The sequence below is a fragment of the Balaenoptera borealis genome, assembly GCF_965194805.1.
Source record: "Balaenoptera borealis genome assembly, chromosome: 15".
Taxonomy (NCBI): Eukaryota; Metazoa; Chordata; class Mammalia; order Artiodactyla; family Balaenopteridae; genus Balaenoptera; species Balaenoptera borealis.
This window is the reverse complement of record NC_138871.1, coordinates 60183144-60204199: the sequence shown is the minus strand read 5'-3', so window position 1 is coordinate 60204199 and position 21056 is coordinate 60183144. Positions and strand designations below refer to the sequence as shown.

At 36.2% G+C, this 21056-nt stretch overlaps 1 protein-coding gene and 1 pseudogene across 4 annotated transcripts in view; one reads left to right on the top strand and one right to left on the bottom strand.

Moving 5' to 3' along the window:
* SOS1 (SOS Ras/Rac guanine nucleotide exchange factor 1) overlaps positions 1–21056 on the bottom strand; it is a 151134-nt gene that overhangs the window by 123756 nt on the left and 6322 nt on the right. The window lies entirely within an intron of this gene.
* LOC309611744 (ubiquitin-ribosomal protein eS31 fusion protein pseudogene) lies at positions 13–19571 on the top strand (annotated as a pseudogene). Its single transcript has 2 exons — positions 13–50; positions 2654–19571. The product of its transcript is annotated as a ubiquitin-ribosomal protein eS31 fusion protein pseudogene (transcript).

Genomic DNA, 21056 nt, shown 5'->3' with positions numbered 1-21056 from the left:
CAGGAATGAAACATGAATATCTCTACACACCCTGCAACTACGAAAGGACAGTAAGGAAACACTATTCAAATATTTGATAAACATAATTTAGTGCTATGAATAATCTCTTTTAAAAGTTTGTTATTAGGCAACTGTTTGAAAATGTTAAATGCTTTGTATGATTTAATATTTTGATTGAACATTTTCTTCAGAGAGCTATAATAGCTAGAAGATTATAATTTTCATCATAAAACCATGAAGAATGCTTCATCCTTATACTGTTGGGGTGTCTAGGGGAGCCTTTCTAATCCTAACAACTCGTCACAAACATATATTGATGATTTAGAAGAAATGAACCAATTTCTCACAAAATGAAACAAAACAAAAAACTACCACAACTTACCCAATATGAAGTAAAAAATTTGGATAGTCCTACACCTATTAAATAAATAAATTGAATTGTTAATTTCAAAACATCCAAAAACCTCTCCAGGTCCAGATGGTTTCACTGAAAATTACAGCAAACTTTTAAAGAATTAACACCAATCTTCCACAATCTCTTCTAGAAAATAGAATTGAAGGGAATACTTTCAAATTCATTTTATTAAGCTAGTATTACCCTGATTTTAAAAAAACACAAAAAAACAGATAAACACAGAACAAAAAAGGAAAACTACAGACCAACATCCTTCATAATTACAGATCCTTAACAAAATATTAGCAAATCAAATTTGGCAATATACAAAAAGAATCATACACTATGACCAAGCAGAGTTTATTCCAGGGATGCAGGTCTAGACCAATATTCTAAAACCAACCAATATAATCCACCACATTAAAAAGCTGAAGAAAAAAACCACATAATTCATCTCAATTGAGGTAAATAAAAAGAGTATTTGACAAAACTCAGTACCCATTCATGCGGGAAAAAAAACCTCTCAGAGAAAGAGGAATAGGAGGGAACTTCTTCAACTTGATAAAGAGCATCTACAAAAACGTATACTTAACATACACTTAAGAGTGAAAGACTGAACACTTTCCCCTTAAAACTGGGGGAAAAGACATAATGTCCACTCTCAACATACTCATTGAACATAGTGCTGAAAAGTTCTTGCCAGTGCAATAAAACAAGAAAAGGATATAAAAAAACACACAAATTTGAAAGGAAAAAATAAAACCATCCCTATTTGTCAGCTACATGATTGGGTAGAAACTGCAAAGAATCTACAAAAGCAAAAAAAATAAAAACCTAGAACAAATAAGTGAATTCAGTAAGGTCATAAGATACAAGATAAACATGTAAAAAAATCAACTCTATTTGCAATGAACACATGGACATACAAAATAAAATAATAATAATAAAAAAAAACCCACAAACCCAAAATATTAGGTGCAAATCTAACAAAACAAGCACAAGACTTGTATGCTAAAAATGGCAAAATATTGATGAAGGAAACCAATCTAAATATAAATGAAGAGACATTCTATGTTCATGGAATGGGAGACTCAACATAGTAAGGATGTCAATTCTCCCACTCCCTCATATTAATACATGGGTTTAACACAACTCCTACCAATATCCCAAGAAAGGTTTTTTATAGATATTGACAAGATTATTCTAAAATTTATATGAAAAGGAAAAGTAACTAGAATTACTAAAATAATTTGGGAAAAGAATAAAATAGAAGGAACCATCCTACCCAATTTCAAGACCTATATTACAGCTATAGTAATAAAAACTGTGTAGCATTGGCAGATAGAGAGAAACACATGGAACAGAAGAGAGAACCTAGAAATAGACCCATAAAAATATGCCCAGTTTTTGACAAAAGTACAAAAGCAATTCAATGAAGGAGGGACTGCCTTTCCAACAAATGGTGCTGGAGCAAATGGACATCATAGGCAAAAAAATGCACTTCAACTTAAGTCTCATACCTTATGCAAAAATAACTCAAAATGTATCATAGACTTAAATGTAAAATGTAATACTATAAAGCTTTTAGGAAAAAATACACAAGAAAAATTTCAGGATCCATGGATATTCAAAGAGTACTTAAGACTTGACACCAACCAATAAAAGAAAAATACTAATAGGGACTTCCCTTGTGGTCTAATGGGTAAGACTCCACGCTCCCAATGCAGGGGGCCCGGGTTTGACCCCTAGTTGGAGAACTAGATCCCGCGTGCATGCTGCAACTAAGAGTCCGCATGCCACAACTAAGGAGCCCACATGCTGCAACTAAAATGATCCCGCATGCTGCAACAAAGATCCCGTGTGCCACAACTAAGACCCAGCACAGTCAAAATAAATAAATAAATAAATATTTTTTAAAAAGTAAAATACTGATACATTGGACTTCACCAAAATTTAAAACTTTTGCTCTGAGAAAGCCCCTGGAAAGTGGATAAAAAGACAAGGTAAGTAGTGGGACAAAACATTTCCAAGCCACAGACCCAACAAAGGATTAGTATCCAAAATATATAAAGACCTCTAGTAAAAGAGCAAACAATCTAATTAGAAAATGGGCAAGAGACATGAAGAAACATTTCACTCATATGTGATAGGACATATATACAAGTTTTTGCTACAAGTGTTTATAATACAAAAAGACAGAAAGTGACCTCAATGTTTCTCAATAAGGGACTAGTTAGCTTTTGGATCTGCCATCTGCAGCAGAACTGCCGCCAAGGTGCAGATTTTCATGAAGACCTTCTGGGGATGACCATCACTCTTGAAATTGAACCCTCAGATACAACAGAAAAATGTAAAGGTCAAGATCCAGGATAAGGAAGGAATTCCTCCTGACCAGCAAAGACTGATCTTTGCTGGCAAGCAACTGGAAGATGGATGTACTTTGACTACAACATTCAAAAGGAGTCCACTCTTCATCTAAATGTTGAGACTTCGTGGTGGTGCTAAGAAAAGGAAGAAGTCTTACACCACTCTCAAGAAGAACAAGCATAAGAGAAAGAAGGTTAAGCTGGCTGTCCTGAAATACTATAAGGTGGAGGAGAATGGCAAAATCAGTCACCTTCATTGGGAGTGCCCTTCAGATGAATGTGGTGCTGGAGTTTTTATGGTGAGCCACTTTGACACACAGTATTGTGGCAAATGTTGTCTTACCTATTGTTTCAACAAACCAGAAGACAAGTAATTGTACACTGGTTAATAAAAGACATGACCTAATTAAAAAAAAAAAGAGAGACTAGTTAAATTATAGCACAACTAAATAATAGTATGTAGCCACAGAAAAGAATAAAGGTGATAATCTTAATTGCTATGCTCTCCAAAATATACTGAAAAGGGGGGAAAAAACAAAGGTACCAAAAAAAGGTGTACCAAAAACACACACACACATACACCACACACATATATACACATACACAAACTTATCATGGAAAAATCTCTACACAAGAAACTTGTAAATTGGTTGCCCCTGCATAGAATGCAAGAACAGTGGAGCAGAGGAGTGAGATGGAAGATTTTCACTGTATAATCTTTTGAGCTTTGAATTTTGTGATTGTGTTCTATAAGTTAAAATAACTTTTATAAAGCGTTATGGTTTTTAATTTAAAAAATGAAATAGGATACTTTTTATATTTGTCATGTTCAATATTGAAAAGTATATTAACTATATAAAAAATGTAAATATGAAGAACATTTGAAAAAATTACCAAAGACTAAAATGAGTTTACAAATTAATTGTGTTTTCAAGAATTTGCTACTATGGATTATTAAATGTTGATGAGTTCAATAGCAAACATGTAAGTGTAAAAATGTAAAGTAGCAACGCAATTAAGAACACTGTAGTGGGACTTCCCTGGTGGTGCAGTGGTTAAGAATCCACCTGCCAATGCAGGGGACATGGGTTCGAGCCCTGGTCTGGGAAGACCCCACATGCTGCGGAGCAACTAAGCCTGTGTGCCGCAACTACTGAGCCCACATGCCACAACTACTGAAGCCTGCACGCCTAGAGCCCATGCTCTGCAACAAGAAAAGCCACTGCAGTGAGAAGCCCACTCACCGCAATGAACAATAGCCCCCGCTTGCTACAACTAGAGAAAGCCCATGTGCAGCAACAAAGATCCAACGCAGCCAGAAATAAATTTAAAAAAGAACACTGAAAAAAAGAAAAAAGAACACTGTAGTATACAATATGAAACAAAAATGTTATGTAAATTTGATACTAATTGTTGAAATGCTTATTTTAAGGTAGAAACTTTCTAATGGAAGTTATCTTTTCAAAATTACTTCAAATTTATAAACTGATTGCTATTCCTAGAGATTTGTTTGATGGTGAGAACACATTTACCCATAGATATGCTATAAAATGGAGATTAAATCCTCAGAATCTCAGAAAAGTCTACTTAAGGAAGTTACAATCTACTTAATGAAATTATATAACATAACCAAAGTTCTAAAATAGAACTTTGAATTCTAGAAACTGAGAGCAGGAAATTCTGTGGTTTTTTAAGGAAGGAAGGAAGGAAGGAAGGAAGGAATGAAGGGAGGGAGGAGTAAAAGCCTATTATTCCCTTCCCATATATAAGGTGACCTCAGTCAAAGTTTCCAACAATGTAAATGTCATCTTTGATATCAATGTCTCACCTTCCTCTCTCTATCCCTCTTGTCATGCTGTCCTAAATGCCCCAATGCAACACCCCCCCACAAAGCCTTGCCACCCTCCAAAATACACTGAATGTGCTTAAATAACCCATTGTTTCCCTTTCCACCCACTAAGACTCTCAATCTCTCATGAACAGGTGTGATTTCAGTTACAGATATTGAGAAAGGCACTCTAAATAAACTAATGTAAATAACATGTAGCTTAAATTTTCCTAAAGGTACAGTTGGCCATTCAACTCGGGGGTTAATCCACATGTAACTTAAGAGCTGGCCTTCCATATCCACGGTTCCACTGCATCTGCAGATTCAACTAACCACCAACAGTGTTGTACTGTAGTATTTACTACCGAAAAATATCCATGTGTAAGTGTACCCATACAGTTCAAACCTGTGTTATTCAAGGATCAACCGTATTTGTGATTTTATAAAAGAGTATATTTGTTAATTTAAATGAAAGTACAATTGATAGAATTTCACAGACTACTACTTTAAAAAACGAAGATGTTTAAGAAATACTGAAGTAGCCTATATCTATTCAGGAGTACTTCTTACCCTAGCCTTAGCTCCTCAAAGTTATGTTATGTATGTGTATATATCTAGAACATAGTTAATTCAACATTTATCCAATGATTAAAAAGATTTACACATTTGTGCTGCATTATTTTTTTGAAGATACTATATTAGTTCTTTAAATGATATCTATATTTGGAACTTATTATTCACTATATTATAAATACTTTGATGCAAAATCTTGGTTATCCTTTTACTACCCTATGAAGCCAATCACAAGATTTTGCATATAGAAGCTCCTCAAATATTTCTTGAATTTAATTGGGTTCTCCAGTGGAACAGGGTAACAAGGGTTCTGAAAGTACCTTCTGCTTGTTAAGTCAAGAACTAAGAATTTTAAAAACCAAATACTAGGACACAATTAATTTAAACCAAATACAAATTATTTTCTTGTGAAAAGCAGAAAACTTTATCTTACATAGCACAATGGACAAATCTCAGGATATGGATCCAAATTTTACTCTAATTATTAGTGCTATGTCCCACTGGCAATTCACAAGGTGTTACAAGAGTGCACCAGCACAGAGCCAATCTGTACAGACTGGGAGAGGTTTCTGTTGTTGTTTGGTTGGTTGATTTTTTAGCTCCTGGAGCTCAAAGAAATCTCTGTCAAAATACTATGGAAACACAGACTAAGTAACAGAGACTTCAGTGATTATACACACCAAGGAATACTGTGTTTGAAAAAAACAATCACTTATGAAAGTCATTAAACAAACATATTGATAGCCTTCAACAATCAAAAACAAAACCAAATAAAAACAAAAACAAACAATAAAACAGCAAGCCCTGGGGAAAGGGAAGAATCTGATTTCAATAGTTACCATATTATAGTATTCAAATGCCCAGTTTTAAAAAAAGAAAAAAAAATCACATAGCATACAAAACAACAGGAAAGTATGGCATGTTCAAAGGAACAAAATTAACTGAGAGAAACTGGCTAAGGAAGCCCAGACATCAGACTAACTAGGCAAAAACTTTCAAACAACTGACTTAAATATGTTCCAAATGCTTTTTTTTAAAAAAGTAAACAAAACCTAAGGGACCTGTGGGATAACAAGTAGACCAGAACATGCATTATGGGAGTCCCAGAAGGAGAGAGAGAGAAAGGGACAGAAATAATATTTGAGGAAATAATGGCTGAAAACACCCCAAATCTGATGAAATACATTAATCTACAAATTCAAAAAGTTCAATAAAATCTAAGTAGGATAAATTCCAAGAAACACACACCAAGGCACATTATAATCCAACTGTCCAAAAACAAAGACAAAACCCTAAAAGCAGCAGGAGAAGCAACTCTTCATGTACAAGGGGTCCTCAATAAGATCAGCAGCTTATTTCTTATCAGAAACCATAGAGGCCCAAATACAGTAGGATGGCATATTTAAGCGTTGAAAGAAAAAAAATGTCAACCAAGAATTCTATATCTGGCAAAACTGCCCTTCAAAATGAGGTACAAATTAAGATGTTGCCAGATAAACAAAAGCTGAGGGTGTTCACTACCATCAGACCTGCCCTACAAGAAGTGCTAAAGATAGTCCTTCAGCTGAAATGAAAGGACACTAAACAGCAACTCAAAGTCATATGATGAAATAAAGGTCTCTAGTAAAGGTAAATACACTGGCAAATATAAAAACGAGTATTACTGTATATTTGGTTTCTAACTTCACTGTATTTCCTATAGGATTTCAAAGACAAATTCATAAAAAATAACTATGAGTCCATGATACTGGATACACAATGTATAAAGATGTAATCTGTGACGACAGCAACATAAGGGGGTAAGACTGAGCTGTATGTTCTTGAAGTTAAGTTCATATCAATGCAAATTAAACTGTTATAAATTTAGGACATTAAATGTAATTCACCACGAAGAAAATATCTAAAAAATACACACAAGCGATGTCCCTGGTGGTCCAGTAGTTAAGAGTCTGCCAGGTTCTATCTCTGGTCAGGGAACTAGATCCCACATGCCACAACTAAGAACCCACATGCCGCAACTAAAGATCCCGCAGGCCGTAACTATGACTCAGAGCGGCCAAATAACTATTTTTTTAAAATACACACAAAAGGAAATGAGAAGGAAATCAGAATGGTTCACTACAATAAACTAATTAAAAAAAAAAAAAGAAAGCAGTATGTAATGGAGGAAATGAGCCACAAAAAAGGTATAAAATTTCACAACAAAAAAGCAAAATGATGGCAGAGATCCTTCCTTATCAGCCATTACTTTAAATTTAATTGGGTTAAACTTTCCAATCAAAGCCAGAGATTGGCAGGATGTATTAAAAAACATGATCCAACTATATGCTGCCTATAGAGACTCACTTTATACACAAAAGTATAAATAGTTTCAAAGTGAAAGAATGGAAAAAGATATTCCATGAAAACAGAAAACAAAAGGGTATTAGTGTGGTTATTCTAATATCAGACGAACTAGGCATTAGATCAAAAACTGTTACAAGAGACAAAGAAGGACATTTTATTTTGAAAAAAGGGTCAATTCATCAAGAAGATAAAACAACTGTAAACATATATGTTAACATATACACACCACTATATATAAAATAGATAACCAACAAGTACCTACCATATAGCACCCAGAACTACAGTCAATATCTTGTAACAACCTATAAGGGAAAAGAATCTGAAAAAGAATACATACACACACACACACACACACACACACACACACACACATAACTGAACCACTGTGCTGTACACCTGAAACTAACACGGCGTTATAAATCAACTATACTTCAATAAAATTTTTTTAAAAAACAAATAAATAAATATATACGCACAAACAACAGACCCCCAAAAGACATGAAGTAAACACTGACCAAATTGAAGGGAGAAATATTAGGTTCAATACACCAATTTCAATAACAGAACATCTAGATAGAAGGTCAATAAGGAAGTAGAGGACTTGAACACTGTAATCCTAACAGACATATACAGAACACTTCACCGAATAACAGTAGAATACACACTCTTCTCAGGTACCCATGGAACATTCTCCAGGATAAGCCATATGCTAGGCCACAAAACAAAGACTCAATAAACTTAAAAAGATTGAAATCAGACAGAATCTTTTCTAAGAATAAAGATAGAAATCAACAGCGGGAAAACTGGATAACTCACAAATATGTAGAAGTTAAACAACACATTCTTAAACATCCAAAGGTTCAAAGAAGAAATCCTAAGGGAAATTAGAAAATACTTAGGGAAAACACAACATACCAAAACTTACAGGGTACAGCAAAAGCAGCACTTGGATGGATATTTATGGCTATAAATGTCTACGTTAAAAAAGAAAAAAGATATCAACAACCTAACTTTACATGTTGGGGTACTAGAAAAGAAATTAAACTCAAAGCTAGGAAATAATAAAAATTAGAGATAAATGAAACAGAGAACAGAGAAACAATAGAATCAATGAAACCAAAAGCTGCTCTTTGAAAAAAATCAGCAAAATTGACAAACCTTTTATAGATCATCTAAGAAAAAGCAAAGACAAAAATAACTAAAATCAGAAATGAAAGTGGGGACATTATTACCACTGCCCTCACAGAAATAAAACAGATTGTAAGAAAATACTATGAACAATTACACACCAAAAAACTAGGTAACATAGAATAAATAGACAAATTCCTAGAAACACACAAATTAACCTAAACTGACTCAAGAAGAAATTTTTATTTATTTATTTATGGCTGTGTTGGGTCTTCGTTTCTGTGCGAGGGCTTTCCCCAGTTGTGGCAAGTGGGGGTCATTCTTCATCGCGGTGTGCGGGCCTCTCACCATCGCGGTCTCTCCTGTTGCAGAGCACAGGCTCCAGACGCGCAGGCTCAGTAATTGTGGCTCACAGGCCCAGCCGCTCCGCGGCATGTGGTATCCTCCCAGACCAGGGCTCGGACCCATGTCCGCTGCATTAGCAGGCAGATTCTCAACCACTGTGCCACCAGGGAAGCCCCAAGAAGAAATTTTAAATCTCGACATATAACAAGAAATCAGTAATCAAAACCTGACTCAGTAATCAAAACCTTCCAACAAGGAAAGATGCAGGACCAGACAGCAGCACAGGTGAATTTTACCCAACATGTGAAGAATTAACACCAATCCTTTCGAACACTTCCAAAAAAACAGAAGAAGAAGGAACAGTTCCTAACTCATTCTGTGAAGCCAGCATTACCTTAATACCAAAGGCAGATAAAGACATCATGAGAAAATTACAGACTGATATGCTTTATGAGTATAGATGCAAAAATTCTTAACAGAATACTAGCAAACTGAATCCAACAGCATATTAAAACAGCATCTTAACCAACTGGGATTTATCCCAAGAATGCAGAAGCAATTCAACATTAAAAAAAAAAATCAATATAATAGACATTAATAGGATGAAGGAAAACACACATGATCAATTAATTCAGAAAAGGCATTTGACAAAACCCAACATCCTTTCATGATAAAAACACTCCTAAAACTAGAAATAGATGGGAACTTCCTCAACATGACAAAGGGCATCTATGAAAAACCCACAGCTACACTGAAAGCTTTCACCCCAAGATCAGGAATAAGACTAGGATGCCCACTTTACCACTGCTATTCAAAACTGTACTAGATGTTCTAGCCAGAGCAATCAAACAAGAAAAAGAAATAAAAGGCATCCAAATGGAAAGGAAGAAGTAAAAGTATTTTTATTTGCAGATGACATCATCCTGTATGTAGAAAAGTCCCAGAGAATCCATAAGAAAGTTACCAGAGCTAGTAAATTAATTCAGCAAAGTTGCAGAACAAAAATCAACACAAAAAAAGCTGTTGTGTTTCTATACACCTACAATGTACAATCCGAAAAGGAAATTAGGAGTGTAATTCCATTTAGCAACTAAAAGAATAATAGCATCTAAAAGAATAAAATATCTAGGAATGGATTTACCCAAGGAGGTGGAAGTATTTTACCCTGAAAACTACAATATATTGCTGAAGAAAATTAAAGAAGACCTAAATAAATGGAGAGACATCCTGTGTTCATGGGTAGGAAGACTTTATATTAAGATGCCAATACTAACCAAAATAATCGACAAATTCAATGCAACTTCTATCAAACTCCAATAGCCTTTTTTGCAGAAATGGAAATGCCAATTCTCAAATTCATACGGAACTGCTGAATAGCCAAAACAATCATAAAAAATAAAAACAAAGTTGTAGGACTCACACTTCCTAATTTCGAAACTTACTATGCTATGCTACAGTAATCAAAACAGTGTGGTACTGCCATAAAGATAGACTCATAGACCAATGGAATAGAATAGAGAGTCCAGAAATAAATCTATACATCTACAGTCAACTGATTTTTGACAATGATGCCAAGTCTATTCAGTGGGGAAAGATCAATCTCTTCCACAAATGGTGCTGGGACAACCAGATTTCCATATGCAAAAGAATGAATTCATTTCCACATCTGTGGAAATGAATTTTCCACAGATTTCCACATGTATTCAGTGTGAGTTCCACCTAACTCACACCAAATACAGAATTTAACCCCAAAAGGACAAATGACCTAAATATAAGAGCTAAAACATAAACTTCTTAGAAGAAAACTTAGGGGTAAATCTTCATGATCTTGGATTTTGCAATGGATTCTCAGATATGACACCAAAAGCACAAACAATGAAAGAAAAATATAGATAAACTGAATTTCATTGAAATCTAAAACTTTTGTGCAAAGGACATTATCAAGAAACTGAAAAGACAGCTTTTTGGTTGTGTTTTAATGGGAGAAAATATTTACAAATCATAGAGCCGATAAGGGTCTAATATCAAGAATATACAATGATGTCCTAACATTTAACAACAAAAACACAAACAACCTAATTTTTAAAATGGGCAATGGACTTGAACAGACACTTCTCCAAAGAAGATATACAAACGGCCGTTAAGAACATGAAAAGACGTTCAACGTTATTAGTCATTAGGGAAATACAAACCAAAACACAATGAGGTATCATTTCACATCAACTAGGATGGCAATTAAAAAAAAAAAAAACAGAAAATAACAAATATAAGTGAAGACGTGGAGAAATTGGAACCTTTGTACATTGCTGGTAGGAATGTAAAATCGTGTGACTGCTGTGGAAAGCAGTATGACAGTGCCTCAAAAAGTTAAACATAGCATTACCAAATGACCCAGCAATTCCACTTCCAGGTATATACCCAAAAGAATTGAAAACGGGAACTCAAACAAATACTTGTATACCAATGTTCACTGTAGCATTACTCACAATAGCCAAAAGGTAGAAACAACCCAAGTGTCCATGAACAGAGGAATGAATAAACAAAATGTGGTATACACACGCAATGAAATATTATTCAGCCTTAAAAAGGAATTAAATTCTGATACAACATGGATGAGACATTATGCTAACTAAAATAAATCATACACAAAAGGACAAATATTGTATGATTCCACTTACATAAAATATCTGGAATAGGCAAATTCATAAAATCAGAAAGTAGATTAGAGGTTACCAGGGGCTGGGGGAGGGGGAAGTTAGGAGTTATTGCTTAATATGTACAGAGTTTCTGTTTGAGGTGATGAAAAGTTTTGGAAATAGGTAGTGGTGATGGTTGCACAACCTTACACATGCAGTTTTTGGCACTGAATTTACACTTAGAAATGGTTAAAATGGTTAATTTTATGTTATACATATATATTTTTTACCACAATAAATAAAAGAAAAAGTTATTAAACACATGTACAGGAATCAGAATCCTATCAAAGTCCTTAAACAAAACAGCTGTGAATGCAATTATCAGTAAGTGCATTACATTACAAACTACTGAGCCATACACAGAAATCAATTTACTTGCAAATGGTTTACATTGTAAGTAAAATAGAAAATGGGACTTGTCTATATAGAAAGGGAAAAGTTTGTTTCAGGAACTATAAAAGAATAACTGGAATTTAAGTTAGCTTATTACAAAAAGTCTGTGCTAATTTAAAACTCAACTTACTTTTAATTCCAAGACTTATTTATTTTTTATCTGTTTTTTAAATTTTTATTTTTAACCCTGAACCAAACTTTCTGTATACTAGGATTGGAGTGTTTTAACACATATGGGAAGATTACAGATTTTCTTTTTACCACCATATACAAGTTTCATAAAAGCAACAATTATGTTTTATTTTTTAATTGTCCATAATGTTTGCCATACAATAAATACTCAACAAATTTGGTGAATAAAACCAAACCAGTCAAAATCAGCAGGAAAGTAGCATTAAGGAAACTCTTTTCAAAATCATCTTCCCATTACAATTTTAAAATACCTACTTTAAAAATAATATCTGAGTAATTCAGGGTCCATAAAACCAAAACTTTAAATTACTTCTTTTCTCCAGTGTATGCCCCCTTCCCCAACTCCAATGGGAGATTTCCAGAATTTGACTTTATGAGTAATTTCTTTTACTGATTTGTGTTTGTCTGCCTGAGGTAGCCCAGTCTAGAAAGGAAAGTCAACAAGCATTCATCTTCATAACTGGATGGTTGGACTACTCAAGGTACTGCTGAAGTGCCTGAAGTGCTTCTGGTTCACTAGTTCATATAGTAATAATACAGGTATCATTTGCATTGTTTTCTTTCATCTTTACTGCTTTGTTTGTGGTTTGGTACATTAAAGGTTTAATTATGAAATAAACTTGAATGTGAGACGCAAACTTTATTTGATAACTACCAAAGCAAACTGTGTGCTATTAATATCAATGACAATTAAGTTTTGACTTTTAGAACTCATCCTAAGGTATTTTTTTCTTAAAGCATAAGGGGTTTGGGGGGAACAAATCACCACTTTAACTGAGGGACTACTGTAATTAAATTCTCCCAAATCAGGCAATATATAGCCACAGAGATGACCCTGGATGGCTACGAGAATGAGCCTCTCAGATCTCTGACTCCAGGGGAAATACTTGACTGTGGGCCCCAGCTGCTGCACGCTGAAATCCATCACTGTGCGTGGAGGCCACACTTCTCACTGGCTGCTGCCAGTCAAAGAGCACCATAGGCATACTAAGGCAGCCCTAGTCCTGGGAGATGAGGAGTTTTTGTGATAGGCACCTTTGGCTCAAGGACTTATGAGGTCTCGGTGAACTTCCTTAGAACTACGACACTTTCATCCAGACTTCCTTCCTTACCTCTCTCCTTCACTTGGAGTCAGACTTACATCAGTCTGACAACTCTCCTTGCCCCTGTCCTCATTTTCTCTCACAAGCACTTCTCCTAATAAATTTCTTGCATGCTTAATCCCATCTTGGCATCTGCTTCTCCCTTGCAGCATTATACTTTTTTTTTCTATTTTGCCATTTCAAATGAATTATTTGTTTCCCTATTTGCTAAAATAGGATACACCAAACATGACAATTCCAATGCCTTTTGACTGGTAAAGATCTCAACTAACTCCTGAGTAAGTATATTCTTGAGGGGACAAGATCAGAACTACATACAATTCAACATATGTACTGAGCACCTGCTATACATGAGAAATATGCTAAGCATTACAGGGAATACAAAGGTGAGTAGGATCCTATCGTGCTCTCAAATAGCTCCCAATATAGTGGTGGAGAGAAGCCACAGATACAAACTTTAAAGGGCAGATCATCATTAAGTACTAAAGTTGAAGTATAAAGTACTAAAGAAATTAAGAGATTCATTCTACTTAGGGGATGGAATTGTAGTAGAAAGCCTTTGTAGAGGAGATGGTATTTGAAATGTACATTGAAAGACATCATCAGGGCCTTCAGGTTGTACCTGCCTGTAATTAATAAGGACAATCCAACAAAGATGCCCTCCATGCTTGCACGCTTGACTACCCACAATGTGTAAATTCCTCCTATCACAATTCTCTCACACCTTCTCATTCCCAGAGTACTGATGGTTTCTTAGTTCCCCTCCAAAGGTGTTCCTCTCCCAGTATCCCCCCTTTCATCACCATTACCACTTAGACTCCTAAGCCAGAATCCTGGGAATCAGCTTTGACTCCTCTCACTACCCTGTCATTCAACTACCAATCTACCTCTAAATCTAAAATTTGTCCACTACTTCCCTGGTGGTGCAGTGGTTAAGAATCCGCCCGCCAGTGCAGGGGACACGGGTTCGAGCCCTGGTTGGGGAAGATCCCACAGTCCACGGAGCAACTAAGCCCGTGAGCCACAACTACTGAGCCTGCGCTCTAGAGACCGCAAACCACAACTACTGAGCCCGCATGCCACAACTACTGAAGCCCGCCCGCCTAGAGTCTGCGCTCCACAACAAGAGAAGCCACCGCAATGAGAAGCCCGTGCGCTGCAACGAAGAGTAGCACCCGCTCGCCACAACTAGAGAAAGCCCACGCGCAGCAACGAAGACCTAACGCAGCCAAAAATAAATAAATAAAAATAAAATAAAATCTGTCCACTTTTCTTTATCCCCACAGCTACTGCCCTAGTCAAGACCACCATCATCCCTTCCATGAATTGCTGCAAAAGTCCCCTAACCTACCTTCCTGCCTACAGTTCTACTGCCATTTAATCCAGGCTCCACAGAGCAGACAGTGATCCTTCAAAATTCATATCTAATTATCAACATCCTGCTTAAAACCTTTCAGTGGTTCCTCACTGCTCACAAGATAAAATGCAACAATTTGGTTCACAAGACCTGGCCCCATGCTCCAGACTCCAGCTACTCAGAATTCCTAAGATGCTGAGCTCCTCTTGGACTCCAAAGACTCTTTGGACCACAAACCCTTGGAACACACTTCCTCCTCATCCTCACCTGGCTAACTCCCACTTCCACTAAAATGTCACTTCCTTCACTCCCAAATATAAACATACAAGGATAGTCTCCTAGCTTCCTATTGCCATCCCAAGACCATTACTTCTCAGCCCTTTCCTTTATGGTCTATGCTGTCTTTTCATTAACTACCACCTTTAAAATTATTACTTTTTTATACAGCAGAATCCTTTCGTCAAATGCAATTCTACACAGAGCCCCAATATGTAACAGAGTTAAGCTTCTCAGCCTAACTCAAGGAGTTTCAAAACCCTCTTCATTCAGCCTCCTTCTCTCCTAAGACACTGCTTCCCTAAAACCTAAGGTGCAGGACAATTAGAACACCATTGTCTGTATTACACTGCCTACTCAAAGGAAGAAACACAGTACAGTGGAAAGAGTTGTCTTTTAAGCTAAACAGACTTAAGTTCAAATCTTGATTCTACTCATTAGTCACAAGATCTTGAGCAATTTGCCTGAGGATCCATTTCCTCATCTGTAAAACTCAGCTGTAAAAATCACCACCTTGAAAAGTCAATGGGTAGAACAGAGATAAGTATGTAAAGTACCAAGCATAGTACCTAGAATACTGACACAAAGCAGGAAATCAATAAAATACTATCTGCTATGGCTTATCCAGGAAATGTAGGTTAACATTCAAAATCAATTAATGTGATTTACCATAATACTGACAGAATAAAGGAGAAAAACCTTATGATTATTTTAAGAGACACAGAAAAATCATTTGACAAACTTCAATATCCATTTATGATTTTAGAAAACCCCAAAACTCTCAGAAAACTAAAAGTGGAAGGGGAAATCCTCAATCTGATAAACAGCATCAATGAAAACTAACATCATCCTTAATGGTGAAATAAGACATGCTTTTCCCTTAAGAATGAGAACAAGGCAGGATGAGCACTCTCACTACTTTGATTCAACACTGTAATGGAAGTCCTCCTAGTCAGTAAAATAAGGAAAAGAAAGAAAGAAAGAAATACCAGACTCTATTTGCAGATGACATAATTATGTAGAAAATTCTATAAAGTCTACAAAACAACTACGAGCAAGGTCAAAGGATACAAGATCAATATACAAAAGTCAGCTACATGCTTTTGTTTTTTATTCAGATATATCATCTTCATTAAACAACTTTTTTGAGTTTCATAATGCCTTTCTTTTTCATGCATTTTCGGCATACTGAAGGACTCGATGCATATTTAAGGACTTCCAATTGATAACAATATAAAATTTCTGAAATTCCCTCTCTTTCCCCTTAGAAGTCTCCCTCCTTCATCTCCCATTTGGACTAAATTCTCTCTAGGCCTGGGCACATCTGTCACCCTGCAACTTCTCTTTATTGCTCTCCAAATTTTCACCTATTGTTTATATACTTGTAGCAAACAACTGGAAAATAAAATTTTAAAACAATTTACAATAGCATCAAAAAACAAAATATTTCAGATTAAAACATAACCAAAGACACGTAAGACCTCTACACTTAAAGTGTTTCTCAGAGAAATGTAGAAGTCTAAATAAATGGAGACCTATACTACATTCATGAATCCAGAGATTTGCTATTGTTAAGATGTCAATTCTCCCTAGTTATCTACAGATTCAATGCAATTACAATTAAAATCTCACCAAGATTTTTTGGTAGAAACTGACAGAATGGTTCAAAATTTATACTGAAATGCAAAACCTAGAAACAATAAAATAATATTTTAAAAGAAGGAGGACTTACACTACCTAACTTTAAGACTTACTATAAATCTACAGTAATCAACGGTGTGATATTGGGGTAAAGATAAACAAAACACCAATGGAATAGAATGGAGAGTCTAAAAAAATATATATATTTATTTTAAATATATTACATATTTAAATATACATTTACATTAATATATATTATATATATTCATTTAATTTTCACAAAAACAACAGAATCCAACAAGGAAAGGAAAGTCTCTTTGAAAAATAGTTCTGAAATAACTAGATACAAGCATAAAAAAATGAATCTCAATTCTTACCTCATATCATACACAATTAATTTGAAATGGACCACAGATTATGTAAAAGCTAAAACTATAAAGCTTTTAGAAAATAGCATTAGGACCATGTCTTCATGACTTGGTGGCAGGCAAGGGGTTCTGGGACAGGGCGCAATAACCTTAAAAGAAAAAAAACCTGATAAATTTGACTCCATCAATATTAAAAACTTGGGTTCATCAAAAAACACCATTAGGGGGCTTCCCTGGTGGCGCAGTGGTTGAGAATCTGCCTGCCAATGCAGGGGACACGGGTTCGAGCCCTGGTCTGGGAAGATCCCACATGTCGCGGAGCAACTAGGCCCGTGAGCCACAATTGCTGAGCCTGCGCGTCTGGAGCCTGTGCTCCGCAACAAGAGAGGCCGCGATAGTGAGAGGCCCGCGCACCGCGATGAAGAGTGACCCCACTTGCCGCAACTAGAGAAAGCCCTCGCACAGAAACGAAGACTCAACACAGCCATAAATAGATAAATAAATAAATAAAAAGAACGTGAATTTCTAAAAAAAAAAAAAAAAAAAAAACACCATTAGGAAAATGAATAGACAAGCCACGGGCTAGAAGAAAATATTCATGAAACATATATCTGATAAAGGACAGTTAACCAGGATATATAAAGAACTCCCACAACTCAATACTGTAAAGAAAAACAGCTCAATTTTTTAAATGGGCAGCAGATTTACACAGACACTGCCCAAAAGATATACAAATAACCTACAAGAACATGAAAGAGTGCTCAATATCATCAGTCATCAGGATATAGCAAATTAAAACCACAATGAGATACCACTACACACCCACCACGACTAAAATTAAAGACTAATAACACTGAATACCGGCAAGGATGTAGAGCAACTGGAATTCTCATACACTGTTGGTGGGAACATAAAATGGTACAACCACTTTGAGAAAAGGTCTGGGAGTTTCTTATAAAACTAGCGGACACTTACTCTATGAGCCATTTCTCCTGATATTTACCCTAGAGAAATGAAAACATTTCTACAACACAACCTGTATAAAAACACTCATGGCAGCTTTATTCATAATGGCCCCAAACTGGAAACGTCCCTGGTATACATCCACTTGATAAACTTTTGACATGTTCACATGATAGAAAAAAGGACTGAATTCTTCATAAACACAACCTCAAAAGCCTTTCCAAAAATATATACTGTATGATTCTATTTATATGATATCCTAGAACAGATAAGATTAACCTATGGTAGGATGACAGAAGATCAGAAGAGCAGTTGCTTCTGGAGGTTGGGGGCAGGAACTGACTGAGAAGGCACATGAGGGAAATTTCAGGAGTGATGGTAATGTTTGATATCTTGGTAGAGGCTTAGGTTGTATTCATTTGCCAAAATTCATTAAATGGTACAATTAACATTTGTGTATTCCATTATATGTAAATTTTACCTAAAAAAAAAGGAACTGCAAACAAGTACTGAACTCTAAGTTAATGACATACATGCTGAAGTGTTTAGGGGTAAAGTGTACTGATGTCCACAACTTACTTTGAAATCCATCAAAACGTAAGATGGATTGGTGGATGGATAGAGAGATAGATTAGCATGTGATAAAGCAAACAGTAAAATGTAAATTATAAAATCCAGGTGTAAATTGTAAAATAATTCCTTACCTGCTCCCATTACCCTCCTCTTCTAACTCATTGAGATTTCTAATCCATGGAGCTCTCATTTACACCTCCATTATCTCTCTTATAGCTTAACTTCCAATCATCTGAAATATCTCTATTCTCTTCGTCTCTACCGCAGCCACCTGCAACCAACTATCCTTCTCTACCCATTTACCTAAACTGATGAGTGCTGCCCGAGGAAAATCTCACAACCACTAGACCAATGAACGCTACTCCAAATTTGTAACTTCCACACTCAGCACTGCTGAGCAATTCCTTTCTAATTCACTGGTTGGCTCCTTCTCCAGACTCCACAGCAGCAATTCCAAAACTGGATTATGCTTCTTAAACTCCTTACTCATTTCTCTTTCCTCATTCTATGTAAAGTATCTTGCCTTTCATTCCATCATGAACATAGTGGCTACCAAGCATGAACTACCTGCTCCCCAATCTACAAACCCATCTTATCTCACCTCCTCCCACCTCAGAAGAAAGGATGTCATCACTCCTGCCAGACGTAGCAGATCATCATCAATACTGCTTAAAAATGCAGACTCTGTAACCAAGTTATCCTTTCCAAACCTCAGTTTTCTCTCTGATAAAATAGAAACAGGGGCTTCCCTGGTGGCGCAGTGGTTGAGAATCTGCCTACCAATGCAGGGGACACGGGTTCGAGCCCTGGTCTGGGAAGATCCCACATGCCGCGGAGCAACTAGGCCCGTGAGCCACAATTACTGAGCCTGCGCGTCTGGAGCCTGTGCTCCGCTACAAGAGAGGCCTCGATAGTGAGAGGCCCGCGCACCGCGATGAAGAGTGGCCCCTGCTCGCTGCAACCAGAGAAAGCCCTCGCACAGAAACGAAGACCCAACACAGCCAAAAATAAATAAATAAATAAACTAATTTTTTAAAAAATAGAAACAATAATAGTATACTGTGAGAATTAGAGAACACATGCAAGGCACTTAAAATAGTACCTGGCAAATAATTCAAGGCAAATCCCATTGCTGTGTTCCTGAGCTCATCTTGTTCAGTATCTTCACTAGCATTCTCTATCAGCTCCTTCCCCAAAGCCTCCTAACATAAACAAGTTTCCATCACCTTCAAATAAAAAACAAGTGTCTTCCCCAACTTGAATCCCCTTCTTGTCACAGAAGTATCTCTTTTCCCTTCATTTCCAAGCTTCTAGGGGAAAAAAAAAAATCTGAAAAAACTCATCTGTTCTTGCTATTCTTTTTCCATGCTCTTCCATCTTCTATTCTCACACCGAAACTGCTTGGACATAAGTGACCCCTAAGCTGTCAAATCTAACACTTTTCAGGCCCCTTATTTGACTTTTCTATAGCCCGACACAGTTAATGACACTTTTCTTGAAACTCCTTCCATTCTCAGCTTCTCAGACACTAGGGTCCCATTCTCTCTACCTGACTCTTTCCTTCTTAATCTCCTTTACTCACGCCTTTCCCTCTGCTCTTCCCCTACACCCTACTGTCCATTCTATTTCCCCAGTTCTGATGCCAGCCTTATTTCATTCTTATCTCTAATCATTTTCAGTGGGTGGTCTCATCTACTTTTTTTTAACACCTTCTTTGAGGTACAATTAACATACAATAAATTGCACATATCTGAGCTGTATAATCTGTTAAATTTTAATATATGTATACTCTCCTGAAACTACTGGTACAATCAAGACAAATGAACATAAAAGCCTCCCCCCAAAATAACTACTGACTTGCTTTTTGTCACTGTGGATGCATTTTCTAGAAATTTATAGTATATATACTGTGGTGTTTTTTTGAGGGGGCAGGGGGTGGTTTCTTTGGCTTCTTTCATTCAGCTTAATTATTTTGAGATTCAGCAACGCTGCCTTGTATATCAACAGTTCGTTCCTTTTTACTGCTGAGAAGTATTCCAATGTATGGCTATATCACAATTTGTTTATTAATTCACCTGCTGATGGACATTTGGGTTGTTTCCAGTTTTTTGCTGAACAGGACTGCCATGAACATTCATGTGTAAGTCTTTCATAGGATATAAGCTTCGTCTATTCTCATGGCTCTACTTACACACCTGGAAGTCCCAAATCTGTTTCACCAGATACCAATAACCAGTTGCCAGTTTGACAAGTCCACCTGGATAACCCAAAATGACTTTTAAATCAACAAGTTCAAAACTCATCTTATAATGCCACTCTTTCCACCCCAGCAGGTTCTCCTCCTACATTCTCTATCCTGACTAAAGGCACTCAAACCAGAAACTTAAGAATCCTCCTACTCTTACCATTTCCCTCCATCACTCAGTGAGTTACTAGATCCTGTCAATTCTGCCTTTTAAACATCTTTCAAATAAAATCCATCTCCACACTTCCATCCTAATTCAAATGCATATC